This window comes from Scaptodrosophila lebanonensis, unplaced genomic scaffold (genome assembly GCF_003285725.1).
Source record: "Scaptodrosophila lebanonensis strain 11010-0011.00,11010-0021.00 unplaced genomic scaffold, SlebRS2 tig00000142-arrow-arrow-pilon, whole genome shotgun sequence".
Lineage (NCBI taxonomy): Eukaryota > Metazoa > Arthropoda > Insecta > Diptera > Drosophilidae > Scaptodrosophila > Scaptodrosophila lebanonensis.
Window position 1 is genome coordinate 708,284 of NW_022060589.1, and position 8,920 is coordinate 717,203.

Consider the following 8,920-nt stretch of genomic DNA (forward strand, 5'->3'; position numbering starts at 1 on the left):
TGCTATGCATATGTGTATAAGTAAGAATGTGCGTGTGTGTGTGTGCGAGCGAACGGACGACTGTGTGCGTCACTAATGTGACAGTCAGCAGCCCTTTAAGCCGCTCGTCGCTGTTATCGGGGGCGAGCTATAAGCACTTTATTGGATCATCAGACTTATTCTGATATGTGGCAAAATATGAAATATGAAGAAAAAAGAACAGCGCATGAAAAGCACAGCCACATCAATGCATATGTGTGTGTGTGTGCGTGTGTGTGTGTGCGAAAGCATTGACATTTTGCAAGCACACAGTGCCGGGCTCATAAATTCTTGTCATGCGGCTGTGGTGGAAAGGACGAAGCTGGAGAGGACATCAACTTTTGCTCAAGTTATTTTCATTTGTGTAACATTTTTGCATACTTTACGGCGCATTTTACGCACGTATTTGTGCGTGCGTATGTCTGCCTCCATGTGTGTGTATTTATGTTTGTGTATGCTTGGCTTTCTCGACTACTTTTTGACAAATCTACTTAGGCATTTTTCGTTTCTGTTTGTTTATTTATGTTTATTTGTGATTTATTTCGATAACATAATAAATATGATGAGACTGCGCGGCATGTGAGTGTGAGTGTGTGTAGATATTTGTGTCTATATGTGTGTGCGTATGTTAATGTGTGACATGTTTGGCAAAATACAGAACGATATGCCGTGCTTTTATAGCCTAGAGAGCGATCTTTTTCGGGAGACGAAGACTGTCTGCCTTCCCACTGGCTTGGTTGGCTCAAAAAATAATATCGATTGAATAGCAACATTAGAGTTGCTCATATAGAACAGTAATGTTTTCATATTTATCCTTAGTTTTCATAATATTAACCCTGTTACATGTTCATCATTCCATGAGATCATTCATTTATTGAAAGGTAACATGAAGTCTTGCTTCGACTTGTGGAGCAACTTGAAGAAGAAAAGGATGAGGAAAGCACAGGACAATACTTTTGCTAATAATAGATGTGAAGTTCTGACCATGAAGTGCTTGCAGATACTTTAAATACTTTATAAATCAATAGCCAACAAATTCAAAATTTTGTGTATGATCTACTCCTTAAGACTTGCATTGAATTAATGTTATCGAATTGATATTTTCGAAACATTTTTCAATTGAGATTTCGTACTACTTCTTGCCAAACTAATAGGCTTGACATAAATTAAAGACATTTTATCATAAATGTGGCTCTCTTCCTAATTTAATTTGGCAAAACACACGCTCCTTTAATGGTAGATATGCATCGAACAAATTCGTTCCATTTGGTGGCATGGTGTGACATGCACTCAGTTTGGCGGCAATTACCAATCAAGCCCAATGACTTTGTACATCTGCAAATAAAATCAAGCTTGGGAATTGGGTCTTTGGCTGGCTGCTCAGCAACAACTTTAAGGCATCGCACTAAATCCCACGCGGCTGGACCGCTCGCCTGCCCTTGATGAGCCAAAACCTTGTGCTCGTCCACCCATGGCCCCAAAATCAAATTATAGCAAATTTCCCATTAGTTTTAATGGAGGTGCGCGGTCGTCGCCGTTGATAGCAACAGAAACAGCGACAACAGCAGCAACAACAACAGCAACAACAACAGCAACATCGACGCCAAAATGCTGCAGGTGAAATGCGACGAGCATTTCGATAGACAATTTTTGTTTCTTCTCCATTTTTTTCTCTGGCTGCGCGCGTGTCCATTTTTGTGTAGCTGCCTCTTCGGTGCGCGCTGTTTTTCTCATTTTCCATTTATTTATTTTTTATTATTATTTTTTACGCCCAACCCAGAGCAGCGAAAAAAGGAAACAGGAAATATCTTTGGTTGGCCGCTCGCCATCGCCATCGCCATCGTCATCGTCATCGCCGACAACGACAGTGACAGCGACAGCGACGACGACGCCGTGGTAGCCGTGGTAGTCGTAGTCGTCGCTGTTTATAAATGACAACGCCTCATCGCGCAATTTGTTTACCTTACATTTGTGTTGCATACTTTGGGGCTGGCAGGGGTGGACTTTGGCTCTGTTTTCAGTCCAGTTCAGTTCAGTTCAGTTTTGCTTCTTCTTTTTTTCGCGCTCTCGCGCTCGATTTGGGCATTGGGTCTGCTTTGAGTCACAGCCACAACAGCAACAACATCAATTTCAAAATTGCTACATTAGTGTTGCCCACTTAACAAGTTTAAGGGCCAAGACTGGCGCGCCCCTCGTTGGGCCCAATATGGGCACTCGGGCTGGCTTCGTTGCGTATTAAAATTAGTGATTAATTTTTACGTACAAAATATGCAAATGTGTTGCATTGATGAATACATTCACCGGCCGGGCTGGGCCGGTGCGGAGACCCGGTCCAAGTCGCGTCGCGTCGCGTCGGGGCGTCACTTCATTTTCTACTTCATTGCCAAAGTTCGGTGGCGTTTTGGGAGAGCAGGGCGTGCTACTTGTCCACGGGGAATTGGACAGCAGCGCAATACAACGAAATAGACGTCGGCGTCTTGTCGATTTTTACGTTTTTTTCTTGCGTTTTTTGACGCGTTTTTTCGCTTGTTTCGCTTCCGGAAATGAAAAATTTTATGTCATATTTTTTAAGGCTCATTGCTAATGCGAAACGATGGTGGGGGTGGGGTGGGGGTGTGTGTGCTTCCTAGCAGGGTAGTCGACCAGTGGGGCGTTTGCATAGCTGTCGGCTAAAATTGATTATGGATGGACGAAGCAACGGGAAGTAAGCGAGTGGGTGAGAGGGATGGAGGGAGAGGGGGACAGGCGTCCACTTCACTATGGGCGCAATTAACATTATTTTTAATTTTAGCGCCCCGCACTGGTCGCCACGCAATGCCTAATGAAGCATGGAAATGGCGGCCAGATAAGTTGTCTGCCTTTTTAACTTTGTTTGCGTTATTAATGTCTAATTTTTAATGTATTTGGCTGCAATTGATATGCAAATGATAAGCCGTAGATTTTAAGGCGAGCCATGAAAAATTGCGTTGCCTTCATTTTGGGTGCCCCGCCTCTGCCAGCGAGTGTATGCACGAGTATGTGTGCATGTGTGTATAAGCGGGTGTAAATGTGGGTGTGTGTGTGTGTGTGTGCCTAAGCAAACTGTAGAACTACACATGCGAAATGAGAAAACTTTTCGACCACAACAGCGACGTGGCGCGCAGTGAGGCGAAAGGGCGGGAGAGTGGAAACTAAAACACAAATACAAGCAGCAGGTCTTGCACAGTGGGGCCACGCCATTCACATACGAGTATGTATGGTGAAGTGATGCTTTATAACTTCTGTGTGTTAATATAAGAAATAGTCTTGGGCGCTTCAATCAAAATCGTCAGTTATTTAATATATTTAAAGCTAATGGTGTCTATCCTACATAGTCTTTTATTTTAAGTTTATTAGTTTGGTGGATTACAATACACAACAGTGGGAATGAAATAAATAATTATACATCATTTGAAAACATCAGAAGCATGCTCTTGATGTAGCTACTCATCAAAAATATTGTATTATATAGACCTTTAAATATAAGTATATTTCATGAATACAACTAACTGTTGAATATTCCTTCACAGCTTATTACTTTAAGTAGAAATGTGAAAAAACATGGACAACGCATTAATATTCATGGCGTTCACAGAGAGTAGTGACTACAGATCAGATCTCATCAGCAACTATAAGATATATGCAAGTCTTTAATATTATGGCAATTGTTTAACTTTTAAAAACGAAGGACCTCTGCTGCTTTTATTATTTAGATATTGTACAAAAATTAGCGCAGTGCTCATTATCATTGATTTTTATTTAAAATAAATGTATATGCCAGTAATATTAAATGAAGTATTAGTAGTATATAAGTTAGAATGATTCCAGCACAAGTGCTTGGTTTAGGCTCACGTCTGATTCGAATTTGCTTACAAATCGTTCCAGATTGGTAGTTTCGTCCACTGTAGGTCGGCTTGTTGCACGCTTCCCCTCGCTCTGCCCCTCCACCACCCTTTCAATCGTGTACTGTGCCAAGCGTCTGCCCACAAAAGATTGCTTTTAGAAATTTATAGTTTCAATAATGTGGCGGCTGCTGTTGCTATTGTTGCCGCCTTCGGTCCGCTGCTGCTTTGGCGCTCGCGAACATCGGCGGCTGCTGTTGCCTCTATTTGTCTGCCACATATTTGTACATGTTGCAGTTGTTGTTGTTGTTGGTGTTGTTGTGCAACCGTGCCTGTGTGTCTGTGTGTGAGTGTGTGCTTATGTGTATTTTCAATTTACGTGTCCATAACTTAAAGTTTTGCAAGTTTGCTTCGCACACAAGGCAGGCAAAATGAGTCTAGCGAGCGGCTCTGCCTGAACGCCCGCGTATCGAACACTTGAGCGGCAACGACAGCCACATTCGCGATGGCGATGGCAATGGTTGGGGCGATGGTGGAGGAAGAGGCAGAGGCAGAGGCGCTGGTGAGGACGACCGCCCCTCACATTGTCTTGCCGCTTGGAGCAGTCGTTTCCGCAATTACAAAACTTCCGCTAAAAATAACAAAACTCTCGCAAACACACACACTTAAAGGAAAGCAGGCACATATGCAACTGTTGGCTGCTGTTTTCCTCGCCAGCGCTACACTTTCGTGCATTTTTCCAGCGCAGATTTTAATTTCTTAATGCAAAAAGGGCATAATAACACACAGATACACACATATATATATATATATATATATATATATATACACTGACACACATGCTGACACCCTCAGCTGCATAACAAGAAGTGCAACATGGGGACGGAGGTGGGCAGAGGGCGGGGAACCCCAAAGCTGCACAGCAACTAGCTTTGTGCATTTGCAATGAGAAAAGCTGGAGCAACAGAAGGAGCCCCTGCGAGGAGCAGCAGCTGTTTATGTTGAGGATTGGGCAATTCAGTCAGCGATGTAGGCAGTCAGTTGAAAGTGGACTGGTGCTATTTTATTTTCTTTCCTTTTCCTGATGCTTCTATGATTGCGCATCCTGTAAGCACAAATAGACTGGCAACAGTTAAATTGAATTTAAAGAGCTCGCCAGCTTGGCCAAGCTTTACAAATCAATGACTATGGTTGAATGATATACTACCATATATTTGGCTTACTTGTTCGACAGTTCATACTCACGAAGTTCTAAGCTAGTACAAGATTAATGACACCATTCATTATAAAGTTGAAATTTTTAAATTAGAAATTAATATTTTCTTTTGCTATGAGTTTGTGATTTTATTATTGCTTCAATTAACGACATGCTTGACCTCTAAAGCTACATGTATTCATCCATTTTTATGGAGAGTTTAGCCAAAAGAAAAGGTTTTAAAAATGATATTTATTCAATTGTAGGGAGCAATATCCATCTCCTCGAGCAGCAGTTCTTGAATTGCGGAGCGAACAAAGCGCTTTATTGACAATTTCCGGAATGCTGAAGGGCTGACAGTATGATAGTAATCCTCATCTTTGATGGGTTCGATCTCGGCCTGGCGTATTACGCGTATCAGTAGCTTGCTCTGCCCATCGATGAAGTATGAGTTTCTTTGTGCCGTTTCGTGTCATTGACTAACAATTTTTATGTGTGATTTCTACGTCTGCACACCAGTTGTCCATGTGTCTGACTGTGGCTTTATGCAGAATACTCCCATAGCCTACAGTTGCTCTGAAAGTTTCTAAGCGTCTAAATTAGAAACTTGAACTCGAATGGGAATAACAACTGATGAGTTGCAGCTGCCCCAGATTACAGGAATATGCGTCCAGCATCCCCAACTTTTCTAGTAACATCACTGGCCCTTTTCTCCTCGTCAACTCAACTCCAACGCCCCTCCGCACCCCTCCCCCCTAACAACATCATTTGACACGCACACAAATCACTTGATTCAATCATCTCGAAAATTGATAACATGCCATTTACAAATGACATCGGGCTTGCCTTAAAAAACAAGCCATGCCGAATTGAGGTCATGTAGCCGGGGCTGGGGCTGGGGCCTGAGCCTGGGTCTGGCTCCGGCTCCGGAATTGGGTCTGGGCCGGCGAGAAGTACGCAACAATTTATTTATAGGCCGGCGGACAAAAGGACGGCAGCAAAAAATCAAAATTAGGACACGTGCCGCAAGTTGACCAACACAACGCCAACAAACAATGCGAAGCTCGACCCCGACTCGGTTATAAGAACGAAGCACGCCCCCCTCTACACCCGCTTTCTGGTAAATAAAAAAAAGAAGCAGACTACAAGAATCAAGCATTCATAAAAGGGGGCGGGCGGACCTTTGAAAGTTGCAGTGAAAGTGAAACTCGCTCTAACCGCACGCGGCACGCACCACTCCCACTATCCTCCCCCAACACCACCCACCTCCCACCAACCACCCACAATCCGCCGCTCCAACTCCCGCCCGCCCGCACTCATTTGCGATGCGCTGCACGCTGTGCTTTTCATTTCAATTTGAACGCATTTTTTGTGCCACAGTCTTAGTATTCTTTTTTTTGGCAGACAATCTGAACAATCGGCGCGCAATCGGACAATTGATTCGAACGCATTTGCGTGTTTGCTCCAAATAACTGCAAATTATTTTCATTCCGTGCGGCGGCTGCGGCTTCGACCAACTCTCCTTTGTGTCTCGCTTGGTCCCCATTGTGTCATAAGCATCGGGAGAGTTCACGTCCGTCCAGGCAGGGTTGCTTCATGGCGGGCAGTGGGGCTGTGGAATCAAGTTAAGTGATTTACTACGTGATGCTCTCTCGAAACATACATACATACAAGTATTGACAAAAAATGATGGGCCAGCAAATGAATACAGATTGCTGATGATAATTTACGATATTAAATTAATAAAGTGGCTACGGATGGCTCTTTGAGATACAGCTATACCATACATAAATGCCTATTTTAATATTGAAAAACAATAACCTGCATTGAATGTTTTGAGCACCGTCTTGAATAACAGAGAGTGATCTTATTTTTGGAAGGACAGCTTCAAGTAGGTGGAATGTGCAATCAGTTGGCTTCTGATCAAATATAGGCACTTAGATTTTACGTTTAATCGGAAAATCAGCTCTCAGCTCAGCTACCAGATGTGTGAGGTATATCTTCTGACTATTACTGGAACAGGTTGGCCATACCTAAAACATTGAGTACTTGTATTATAAGGCTTATACTTGTATAATAGTTTACCAATATTTGGGAAACATCACCAGCCCTGAGTTGCTTACCAAATATGGAAGTAGACACATCAATAATACAACAGCTGTAGGTCTTTCAAGAAAAGAAATAATTGTAATGTTGAATTGTAAGGTTTCAAAACAGTTCTAGCAATAAAGAAACTACTGCTGGGCACATCAAAGAGATAAATCCGAATTTATCGGTAGTTAACTGGGCAGTCTGGCTGCGAGGTCTCACAGTGCTGGCCAAATTTTAATTAAGACCGCCAGCAAACATCGAACCCATAGCTTCAATTTGAACGCAACTTGGCAAACATTTAAGTAACAATAATGACCCGGGCGGGTCACTTGTGGGTGGGTGCCAGGATGTTGATGACGGGACAGCCGCAGTGGGCATGGCTGGGAAGTGCAAAAAACTGACCAAAAGTCAGCAACACTTAAGCAAAATGTCAAATACACAAATAACAGAATGAAATGCCCTCCGGGGTGCATTTGCCGGCCAACAAGAAGACAACAACTACAAGTCGATTGAATAGTTTTGTTGGTCGAAAAAGGTTGAATACCTCTCCCACTCCCACTCCCATTCCCATTCCCACTCGCACTACCACTTTTATTCCAACTGCTGCTACACTGTTCCATCAGAATGGAGAGTATTGATAGTTTTGTAAGCAAAACAGAAAACAGAAGAGAGTGGCACATACTATAAAGTTAGCAAAAAACACAAACAACAAAGTGACAATAACAAGCACAAATGAAAGCTACCCCAACACTAGTGGGACCCCTTGGGCTATACTTATGTGTGCAAGTATATAGAGGCTGACGAAGACGACCGACCACTACCACGACGATGACAATAGTGTGGCCATAACAAAAGGTACAACAACAGCAGCAAACTCTTTAGAAGCTGCAAATGCCGGCGACGGCGTCCGCTTGACATCCGGCATAAATGTCAAACGCCAACTTTGACCGCAAAATACATGTTGGGTCAATGCATTGACAAAATGTGAACTGGCCAACTGGGCAGCTGGGTGGCTAAACAGCTGGGAGTTACAGAGCAACAACAGCAGTAGCAGCAGCAGCAGCAGCCGTTTGACCAGTAAACCAAATATATTCATAGCCTGACAGATTTCAGATTTTCACGCTGGTTTGGGGCCCAAATACTAACTACTGACTACCGACTACTGGGCCAAAGATAAGTATGCGGCTGACGCGCCTTTGTCCCTGACATATGCACATGTACACTTATGTATGTGTGTGTGTGTTTGTATGTGTGTGTGACTCAATGGGTAGCCTTTTGGGGCCGTCGTAGTTTATTTCACAATTAAAAACATTTGTGACCAGGCGCGCGTTTCGAACGATTCTAATTCTACCCTGGACACGAACCCGACCGGGCGCCCATCCAACCAACCAGCCAGCCCATCAACCCAAAATGCCAACCAAGTGTGTCGCTTAATTACAAAACGAACAACGCATAAAAACCGGGAGAGCGTTCGTCTATAGCAATGGGCCAGCAATGGATGAGACAGCCATCACTACAATAACAACAACAAGAACATCAATAGCAACTACAACACATTGTCTGGCGAGGGGGGCTGGCTCGGGAGACGTGGAGCTAGAGCTCAGAGTTTGGCGTTTGACATTTGCAATATTTGACATTTAAGTAAAGGCATAAATTTGCGTTTAATGAAAGGCAAAGTCGTGGCGAGAGACACGCAGAGATACAAGTAGAGAGAAAAGATTGGCAATGGGGCCCGGAGAAGGGAATGGACGCCGCC